The sequence below is a fragment of the Schistocerca piceifrons genome, chromosome X (assembly GCF_021461385.2).
Source record: "Schistocerca piceifrons isolate TAMUIC-IGC-003096 chromosome X, iqSchPice1.1, whole genome shotgun sequence".
Lineage (NCBI taxonomy): Eukaryota > Metazoa > Arthropoda > Insecta > Orthoptera > Acrididae > Schistocerca > Schistocerca piceifrons.
Genome location: NC_060149.1, coordinates 895,692,544 through 895,704,335, shown reverse-complemented (window position 1 = coordinate 895,704,335; position 11,792 = coordinate 895,692,544).

Sequence of the window (11,792 nt, the reverse complement as noted above, 5' to 3'; positions counted from 1 at the left end):
GTGACGTGTGCTGTGGGGGGTGGGAGCAGGTAGCAGCAACGGAGTGCGCCCAGTCATGTTTGGGGCGATGAACTGCACAGACAGTGGCTTGCTGCTGGTGGTCGCGTGAGTCACATGGTGGCCCTGGTGGAGCGAATCAGGAGGCAGTTGGAAGACACCTCAATCTGACCCGGCATGGCACAGCAGACTAGGCTCAGTGCTGTGTGAATGTTGCATGGTGCGAACTTCCCATCCAGTTCGGCAATAATGAATCTCGCAATCACGGAATAGGGGACTCTCCCTACTGTGGTGTTCGTTTAAATAAATTTATAAACAACCCTGTCTTATTGCTACTACACAAAAAATAGTGTTAAACTTAGCGTGAGGACCATTTTAAAGCGTAAACTTTGTGATTTTCAAACTTAAGGGGAAGTGGACTCTTAGCACAAATGTAACGCCCTAGAGAAGAGATAAAATCAAGTATTTTTTCAATTTCCAGCAATTTTAACTTAAAAAAATATTCTAAACTTACAGCATATGCTATGTGACAACCATGCAGGCTGTCCTCGTTTTTTACGTCCACTACATTGGATTTAAGTGACCTTGTAACTATGTAGACTGTCCTCATAACTCCAGGTCAGCCATATTGGATTCTGACATCATATAGACTGTCATCGTATCTACTGGTTACCGTCTTGGATTGCCGTCTTGGACTTTTGATTTTAATTTCCCACCAGCTTAGGAAATCTGCCCTTCCATATTGATGCCGTACGATGTTCAAAATTGTTCAAAATTTGTGTGAATTCTTAAGGGACCAAACTGCTGAGGTCATCAGTCCCTAGACTTACACACTACCTGAAGTAACTTAAACTAACTTAAGACACGCACACCCATGCCCGAAGGAGGACTCGAACCTCCTGTGGGAGGGATGATAGGCTGGGTGAAACCCATCGCACAATTGGACCATTCTGAATTTCCCACCATTTATTCAATTTTATACATAGGGTAATAGGGGTCAGATGATGGTGTCCTCTTGGGTAAAATATTCCGGAAGTAAAATAGTCCCCCATTCGGATCTCCGGGCGGGGACTACTCAGGAGGACGTTGTTATCAGGAGAAAGAAAGCTGGCGTTCTACGGATCGGAGCATGGAATGTCAGATCCCTTAATCGGGTTGGTAGATTAGAAAATTTAAAAACGGAAATGGGTAGGTTAAAGTTAGATATAGTGGGAATTACTGAAGTTCGGTGGCAGGAGGAACAAGACTTTTGGTCAGGTGAATACAGGGTTATAAATACAAAATCAAACAGGGGTAATGCAGGAGTAGGTTTAATAATGAATAAAAAAATAGGAGTGCTGGTAAGCTACTACAAACAGCATAGTGAACGCATTATGGTGGCCAAGATAGACACGAAGCCCACGCCTACTACAGTAGTACAAGTTTATATGCCAACTAGCTCTGCAGATGACGAAGAAATTGAAGAAATGTATGATGAGATAAAAGAAATTATTCAGGTAGTGAATGGACACGAAAATTTAATAGTCATGGGTGACTGCAATGCAAGAGTAGGAAAAGGGAGAGAAGGAAACATAGTAGGTGAATATGGATTGGGGCTAAGAAATGAAAGAGGAAGCCGCCTGGTAGAATTTTGCGCAGAGCATAACTTAATCATAGCTAACACTTGGTTTAAGAATCATGAAAGAAGGTTGTATACATGGAAGAACCCTGGAGATACTGAAAGGTATCAGATAGATTATATAATGGAAAGACAGAGGTTTAGGAACCAGGTTTTAAATTGTAAGACATTTCCAGGGACAGATGTGGACTCTGACCACAATCTATTGGTTACGAACTGTAGACTAAAACTGAGGAAACTGCAAAAAGGTGGGAAATTAAGAAGGTGGGACCTGGATAAACTGAAAGAACCAGAGGTTGTACAGAGTTTCAGGGAGAGCATAAGGGAACAATTGACAGGAATGGGGGAAAGAAATACAGTAGAAGAAAAATGGGTAGCTTTGAGGGATGAAATAGTGAAGGCAGCAGAGGATCAAATAGGTAAAAAGACGAGGGCTAGTAGAAACCCTTGGGTAACAGAAGAAATATTGAATTTAATTGATGAAAGGAGAAAATATAAAAATGCAGTAAATGAAGCAGTCTCAAAACGTCTCAAAAATGAGATCGACAGGAAGTGCAAAATGGCTAAGCAGGGATGGCTAGAGGACAAATGTAACGATGTAGAGGCTTATTTCACTAGGGGTAAGATAGATACTGCCTACACGAAAATTAAAGAGACCTTTGGAGAAAAGAGAACCACTTGTATGAATATCAAGAGCTCAGATGGAAACCCAGTTCTAAGCAAAGAAGGGAAAGCAGAAAGGTGGAAGGAGTATATAGAGGGTCTATACAAGGGCGATGTACTTGAGGACAGTATTATGGAAATGAAAGAGGATGTAGATGAAGATGAAATGGGAGATAAGATACTGTGCGAAGAGTTTGACAGAGCACTGAAAGACCTGAGTCGAAACAAGGCCCCGGGAGTAGACAAAATTCCATTAGAACTACTGATGGCCTTGGGAGAGCCAATCCTGACAAAACTCTGCCATCTGGTGAGCAAGATGTACGAGACAGGCGAAATACCCCTAGACTTCAAGAAGAATATAATAAGCAGATGCAGAAGGTTGTAGGCTGCAGTAGGTACTGGGAGATGAAGAAGCTTGCACAGTATAGAGTAGCATGGAGAACTGCATCAAACCAGTCTCAGGACTGAAGATCACAACAACAACAATAGGGGTCAGATGGATTGGGGAGGAGGTGTAGGGAAGAAATCAGGAAAAAGCACATGGTGTCATAGGTGTAAGGGAGGATAAGGAGGGGGAGATCTAGCACCAATGTAGGATTTCTTCAAACCGACACACCCATACTAGTCTTATTACAGATGGGATCAGTTTTTAACTTTCATTTTGACAGATATTACTCCATTTTGGATTGGAAACGGATAAAAGTCTGCCCAGATCTCGTTCTGAATTGCCCAAATGTTTCCATGGATGCTGAAAACACACACATTTGTCATGTTTTCTTCGACTGGACTAACGGTTAACAGTGAGATAGCTGGATGCTGATGTTAAATCAGAGTTTTTTATGTAAGTCTACAGGACCGATTGACAGGGACAGAGAGGTGGTGGAACCTCTGTGCTTTTCAAGAGATTCAAAGTTACCAATACACTCACGGATCACCTGCTTGTACATTAAGTAAGAGCAAAATTTGAACTGGTAGGCTGACTCATTAGTATTAAGATGCAAACTGTCTGCTTGATCTCATGTTGTTCATTTAGCCGTTGTTTTTGTCTTCAGTCTGAAGGCTACTTTGATGCAGCTCTTCATGCTACTTTATCCTGTGGACGCCTCTTCATCGCTAAATAGCTACTGCAACCTGCATCCTTCTGAATCTGTTTACTGTGTTCATCTCTCGGTCTCCATCTACGAGTTTTACCCCCCCCCCCCCCAATACTTCCCTCCAATACTAAATTGGTGCTTCCTTGATGTTTCAGAGTGTGTCCTAGCAACTGATCCCTTGTTCCATAAATTTCGTTTCTCCCCAGTTCTGTTTAGTACCTCATCATTAGTTACATGATCAATCTATCTAATCTTCAGCATTCTTCTGTAGCACAACATTTCAAAAGCCTCTAATCTCTTCTTGTCTTAACTGTTTATCGTCCATGTTTCACTTCCATACATGGATAACCCCATACAAATGTTTTCAGAAAAGATTTCCTAACACTTAAATCTATATTCGATGTTAACAAATTTCTCTTCTCAAGAAACAATTTATTTGTCGTTGCTAGTCTACATTTTATATCTTCCCTATTTTGGCCATCATCATTTATTTTGCTGCCCAAATAGCAAAACTCATCTACTGCCGTCTGGTTTCTGTACAAGCTGCAAATAAATTTGCAGGCCCTGCTACCTTCAGAATTTCAAAGAGAGTATTCCAGTCAACACTACCAAAAACTTTCTCTAAGTCTACAAATGCTATAAACTTAGGTTTGCCTTTCCTTAACCTGTCTTCTAGGAGAAGTTGTAGGGTCAGTATTGCGTCGCGTGTTCTTGCATTTCACCAGAATTCAAACTGATCTTCTCCAAGCTTGGCTTCTACCAGTTTTTCCATTCTTCTACAAATAAATCGTGTTAGCATTTTATAACCATGAATTATTAAACTAATAGTTCGATAATTTTCATATCTGTCAACACCTGCTTTCTTTGCAGTTGGAATTATTATATTCTTCTTGAAGTCTGAGGGTATTTCGCCAGTTTCATTTATTTTGTTCAGCAGATGGAAGAGTTTTGTCCTGAGTGGTTTTCCAAAGGCTATATGTAGTTGCCAGAGAATGTCGTCTAATCCCAGGGCCTTGTTTCCACTTAGGTCTTTCAGCACTCTGTCAAATTCTTCTCGTAGTATCATATGTCACATCTCATCTTCATCTACGTCCTGTTCCATTTCTATAATATTGCCTTCAAGTACATCTCCTTTGTAACGATTCTTTACATACTCCTTCAACCTTTCAGCATTTCCTTCCTTGCTTAGGACTTGTTTCTCATCTGAGCTCTTGATATTCATACAGCTGCCTCTCTTTTCTCGAAAGACCTCTTTGTTTTTAGACATTTGAATTTCCTTTTGCCTGCTTCATTTACAGCATTTTTATATTTTCCCCTCTTATCAATTAAATGCAATACATCCTGAGTTATCGATGAATTTCTATTAGGCGTTGTCTTTGCCTATTTGATCCTCTGCTGCGTTCCCTATTTCCTCTCTCAAAGCCACGCATTCGTCTTGAACTGTATTCCCCTCCCCTATTCTTGTCAATCGTTGCCTAATGCCACCTTCGCAGTTCTCAACAACTTCTGTTTAAGTCCAATCTCTTTAATTTTCTACCTTTCACTTAAGTTCCCACTGTTGTTTACACTTTTTCACATACGACTGAAAGTTTAAGGACTATCACTTTCCAAGTAACGGAGCCGTTTAATAGACTCTGCGTGAGACGACACAAATAGCACGTGACTTGTAAACAGTGGCTGCAGCACACACAATTCAATACGGTCTGACCGGCCGCTATGACCGACGAAGTGGAACTATCACATCGGTTCGTGCACAGTGTTGGTGCTGTATTCAATATGTCAGACACCCATGATGTGACAGCCATAAAATTCTTACAAATGGCGTGTCTTGGCCACTTTCACGCCTCGAAATGCTGTTCAGCCTATATTTCAGGCATATATTTTCAACAGAATTTAGATGTCAGTGCTATTTATATTTCTATTATGGCAGTCTTATGTTCCAAGTGTTTTGTGTTCGTTGGGGGTGGTAACAAATGAAGGTAATTCTTAATATTTATCTTAAACGCTCCTGCAGTTAGCTAGGATTAGACACCCTTTTTCTTTCTCTGGCCTTCTGACACATGTATCTCGCTCCAGAATTAATACTGTGCTATTTTAAATGCCGTATGCAGTATTGTACTCGAATAGTTCCTCTGTGTCAATGGTGCACGCTTGATATAATCATGCGGACGCTATAATTCTTTGCCCTGTGGCACAGGTCAAGGAATCTGCATTAGAGATCGTGACAGAAATGATGGCATCTCTGGTTGAAGAGTTTCACTGTTTCAAATGACAGGAGAGCAGACAAAATAGAGGACGAGTGAGGATAGCACGAGACAGAGGTGCCAAAGTTAGCTTTTGAGTCGAGACATCAGGCGTTGCTGTGACATAAGCAGATGGTTGCACTTATAATGAATCACCCTCCTCTAACATTACCTTTCTTAAATAGAGATAACCGATACCGTGTATACTATTAATTCTTGCATACGATGTATTATATTTCAGGCTAAACTGTATAAAAAAGAAGTCAAGGTGTTACTTTCGATATGTACTAACAGAGTTGCTCTTCTTTTAAAAATGTTTGAAATTACGAAATTTCTGGTATACTTAAAATTCATATTATTAATTGTACAATCTAATGCTAATTATTAAATTTATTAACTTGGTAAAGGTTCTTATCCTGTCGAGAAAGTTTGTAAACTCTTTTGCTTCGTAAGCTCTTTGGAATTTGTGAGCACAACAGAATGTAGGGTGTGGTGGACATGCCTTTGATGGAAGTAGACATTTTCTAAGTTTGTCACCAACAATGTAATTATTGTTTTTTTTAATGTGGAAAATGTAGAAAGCGTGTGATGTTGAAAGATGTGACAAAGAATAAAATTCAAGAATAATACAGGTAAGTCTTCATCAGTTATTTATTCATCAAGAACCCACAAAATCGAAATTTCAGCTACAAGAATATACCCCTAGACAAGACTATGAGCCATCGACGACAACAACGAGATAATGTAGATAAGTAAAAAGTTATTCATTTGTGTATCTTACGACTCTCGAAGCTTTCAAAATTTGTGCAAAGAATAAGAATTTCAATAGTGATGTGTGGGAGGGTAAGATTACACGCTGAATGTGTTTCATAGCTGTTAATAAAGTCTCCTCGACATGTTATTTTGTTGAAAATCGACACGGTGATACCATGGGTCTGTGAAAATTTCAATAAAGCAGTTATTTTTCTTACATGTTTTTTTTTTTCTGTAGGAGACCGCCACCCCGTAGAGGATACGCCACAGCAAAAATCGGCGAATATCACATATTTGGCATAAGCTATATGGAATTTCAAACATGAATAGCTGATTAAGAACCTGTTAATTCGAAACTGGTAATAACGCTTTTTGTTCCAAATAAATAGCGTTCTTAACAGTGGTTAGTTGCTGAATTTCTTTTATTGTCTCCCTGGCGTGTCGAAAGAGACAGCTCCCCCAACACCTTACTACCACGCGTCATACATCAGAACACTAACCTTACTTCCTTCCGGACTTGTTTGCTGTATATCTAGAGACTCCATTAGCTGCAAAGCTGTGACGTCTCAATAGTAACCAATTGCTTACGTTATGTACATTCGGACTGCGCAGAAATGTCGGTGCTAAGCCCAACAGATGACCTGACATTATGTTCATTTAATCGGTAACGTTCCACGCCTCATGTCTGTGTTTCAGTCGTGCAAGCACATCCGAGCTACTGCCACCACATTCCAAGGGCGCCAGTACCATGCTTTGAGAGAGGAGGGGCCTACACATGGGGGTATGGAGTATTTTTAACATCTTGGAAGACGAATGGCGACTTGTAAGTAGCCACAGAAAAGTTCCAATCCTCCGCAATACCGACTTTGAAATCAATTTCTTGAAAGACAAACACTAACTACAGTATATGTTTTCGTTTTATTGAGAGTTTAGGAGGGGGGGGGGGGACTCCTCCTTGCCATAGGGTATGAGCGCCATTGCCACATTCACACTCAGTCCAGACACCGCAGCCTGGCTAGGACAGTTGTGTCGGCTCGTGCAGAAGTTCCAAGACCTTTCTAGATAACAGCTTTACTCGAAGGAAGACTGGGGTTTAACGTCCCGTCAGCGACGAGGTCATCAGCGACGGACCGCTAGCTCGGATTGGGACTGATGGGGAAGTAAATCTGGCGTGCCCTTCCAAAGGAATAATCCGGCCATTCGCTTTAAGCGATTTAAGGAATGTTTGAGAAACCCAAATCTGGATGGCTGGGTGCGAATTTCAGCGTCTCTCATCCAAAATACGTGTTCGGCGTCTTACCATATCGTTAGTTCTCTCGGCAGCCTCATGTGAGGTGTTACAGTATTCATCCCAGACGCTGCACCGCTACGGCCTTGTGTTTGAAGCCTGTCGACTATGACCAACGCTGCTTCCAGTTGTTGCAGTCAGTGGCCAATTCCCCATTCATGCACACACAACAAGCACTATTTATCCGTTACAGTTTTATTTACTGAAAGTCCCTGAATATTTGTTATCTGACCATTCATCCGGGCCGCCACTCAACTGCTATAAGAACAATGTTCATCGCCCAATGAGATGATATTGAGTGTTAAATTATTGATGGTTAATAATTTGAGCATTGATAGTATTTGAAAAAAAAATGACGTGTTGTTTGAAGAAGAAGCGGTTTTTTTCGTAGGAAATACTCATCATTGTAATACATCATTCTTCTCTCCATAACCAAAACCTGCAGCAGACAATTATATGTAATAACGCAGTCGTAGAGTTGAGGGGGTCTAACATCTGTGGTACGCAAGGGAAGAAAAGCTGGAAGGGAATAAGGAGATAGATGTATTGATGGACGGAAGGAAGAAGGTTGGAGATCATTAGAAATGGAGTACTCATCTGATGGAAGAAAGAATCGACTACGACCTCGTCAAATCAATTATCACAGAATTCGCTCCAGGTGATTTAAAAGCTCTATGTCAGAATGAAATCTGAGTGGCTAGAGGAAGGTCTGTAGCTCGGAACGGGAAAATAAGAGGTGGACCAAGAACCATAACCAGCGTGTTAGCTAATTCAGAAAACCTTAAAAATGTTCACTGTCTTAGTTGACAATGTATAACGAAGAGTGCGCTGTTATTACAGTAGTGTGTGCACCACATTGTTGAAGTTTGTTTCAAGAGCAGTGACATACCCCCGTATTCAACAAAAAAGGTAAAAAGATTCGCAACTAAGACAAATGAATGAGTTTTTCATCGAGTATACCTGCTCGGACTTCGTGTCTTCTTCTGAAGAATAATATTATCTCCGGAAACACCACTTACTTTTAGTTTGTACACCCATCATTAAGATAATATTGGAAGTAGAACGGCTGTACATATTTCCCCCTCAAGTGAGTGCTCCAGTAATATATAGAACAAACAGACCGCTTATATTCTCTCACTATTCGTAGCCGACTAATTTCAGTAGCAATTTCAAATGATTTTCTGGTTATCATTTAAACGATCAATTTAATTCTCTAATTAATTTATTGCTTAATTATATAAACTGTGTAATTTAGCCAACATCTAAAAAAATACTACGAAAGTACCTGAATAGTTTCCGAGAGAAAGCTCTGGAAACCCTGCTATCAGCAGAGCGTCTGTGTCGCTTGGCGTGTGTCCAACGAAACAGAGTTCATCGCAGTTTGCTGGAAAGAAAAGGACTAAAAGTTTCTTTAACCTCCAGAGCTACCTCGTTTGTCACAAGAACGAAGAGACCACCATTTCTGCTAGAGGGTTCGTGTTCCACTTAATTGAATGCGTTGTTTATATGTTTTTGCGAAGTATCTGCACAGACAGATGTAGAAAGTATGGTTCGCTGTGACAGAGATCAGAGAACGCATCTTGTCGTGTTTGCGCTCCACAAACCTAAAATTTTTAGCAAAGGGTGTTTTGAAAAGCCTGTGACTAGACAGGAGCTGAATAAATCTACTGTAACATTCTGGATGACTATGGTTCTTTTCTGCAAAAATGTCGAACAACGCTGTTTTGTGTTCTACTTTTGTTTCCCAGGATATCATCTGAATAAGATCAAGTTGCATCTGCTAAGCTAAAGTAGGCACATGTCGTGATGAAAATCTGAAATTATGCTTAGAAACCTGACACCATAGTACTAACTGTGTAAGCACTTTTTGTTGTCACTACAATATAACTGAGGGTGTAATGGTTGTGATGGTATATGTTTCACATATTTTTATTTGAGTGTGGCGGGAATGTTGCCTTTTTACGTTCACATATAAAAGTTTTGCCACATGATGCTCACTTAGAGCGAAGCAACGTTGGCAAATAAGTATTATTATTTAAACTGGTATCAGCGACCGTGAGGCGCTTGTAGCAACAATAATTACCAAAGTACAATGAGATTCTAAAACATGTAGAAGGATTTACATATTCAGTAAACTAATTAAGAGGCAGCAGAGTCGTATCTCAATCAGGATTCAAAACATTTAGCTCTGAAGAGGAGCATGTAAAAGAACTATGGCTAGGTTTATAAGTATAGTTGACCATACGCTTGACAGATATGTACCTAGTAGAACTGTTTACGATGGGAGAGATCCTCCATAATTTTGTCACTTCAAGGAAACTTCTAAAAAACGGAGACTATTACATAACAATGTATAGGGCTATAAATATTCTAATGGAGAACCACACACCTTTGGCTGTTAAAAGGGCAACACGTGAAGCTTTCAATGACTACCGTGGCAGGACGTTATCGATGGATGTCTTTCCAAAACCCAAAGAAATTCTAGCAGTATGTGGTGTCAGACACTCATCGGCGAGACAGGAACTGAAATTGAGGGTAGCAAAGTAAAAGTAGGAATACTGAACGCCATTTACGAATGTTCCTTCACAAAGAAAAATCCTTGGGTATTACCTTAGTTTACTTTTTACGCCACTGCAAATATGAGTGACATAAATATTGTCAGTCGTGTTGAGAAAGAGCTGGAACTCCTAAACTGAACGAAGCTTCAGGGCCCGATGGAATCCGTATCACAGTCTATACCGAATTTGGGGCTGAGTTATACCCTCTTTTAATCATAATGTTCAGTCGAACCCTTGAACAAAAAATCGTGCCAAGTAATTGGAGGAAATCATAAGAAGATTTCCAGAAGTGATCAACAAAACTAGCCTCCAATACCACTAGCATCTATTTGTTGTAGAATCTTACAACATATTGTGAGATCAAACGTGATAAGGTATCTCAAACAGATTGACCTCCTATATATCAACCCTTATGGATGCCGAAAACATTGATCGCACTTTTCTCACATTTAATTCTTAGTCATGGATCAAGGCAGTTAACTAGATACAGAATATCTTCATTTCTGAAAATCACTTGACTCACTACCACACCTAAGCTTATTAGCGAAAGTACGATCGTAGAGAACTGGTATTTGAAGCTGACTGCAAAACCATTAAATTACCGCCAACATACACTTCGCGTAAGGACGACGAAAATAAGAGAAATTATGGATCGTGTGGTGGCATATAGACATTCGTTTTTCCCTCGCCATACACCGTACGGTTGCTTGTGGAGTATGTTTGTAGACTTAGTTGTAACTGCTTAGCTGGGAGGACGCAGCGTGTTATCTCGGATGGGGAATCATCGACAGATGTAGAAGTAACTTCGGGAGTGCCTTAGGAAAGGGTGTTGGGTCCCTTGCTGTTAATGCTATGTATTGGTGACTTGACAGACAATATTAATATTAACCTCAGTCTTTTCGCAGGTGAAGCGCTCATCTATAATGAAGTCCTCTCTGAAAAAATCTGTACAAATAAATATTTAGTCGGATATTAACAATATTTCAATCTGATGCATAAATTGGCAACTTACTTTAAATGTTTAGAAATGTGAAAGTGTGTACTGAAAAATATACTAATATCCTATGACTACAACGCCAATGAAACGGTCAACTTACACAATTAACTGGGTGTAAGGGATACATCATATCAGTCATAAGTAAAGTAGGTGACAGGCTGCAGTTCATTACTAGAATACTAAAGACATGCAATCAGCTTACAACGACTCTTCGCTCTACTACCTCTGAATATCGTGAACTTTTATCGTCTATTTTACGAATGACTGGTAGCGACCGTTAGTCTGCATGAACTGGGCTCTACTTCAACTTGTCGTTGCGTCAAACTAAGCACTCCCAAAGATTAATAAAAATTACACTTCGAAAGCTGATTTTACTGAAACTGAATTTCTAGTAAAGTGTAACAGTCTGTTAACATGTTTGACTATTGTTAAGGCTATCGTCATTATTCTAGAGCATTTAAAGGAATTTTATATGGGTCTATCTCTCTAGAAACAGTATTTATCACTTCACACCTAGCTTAGTTACTGTTTTGATAACACATTTCCCACTTACACTCAGTGCTAGCATTTACAATTGGGCC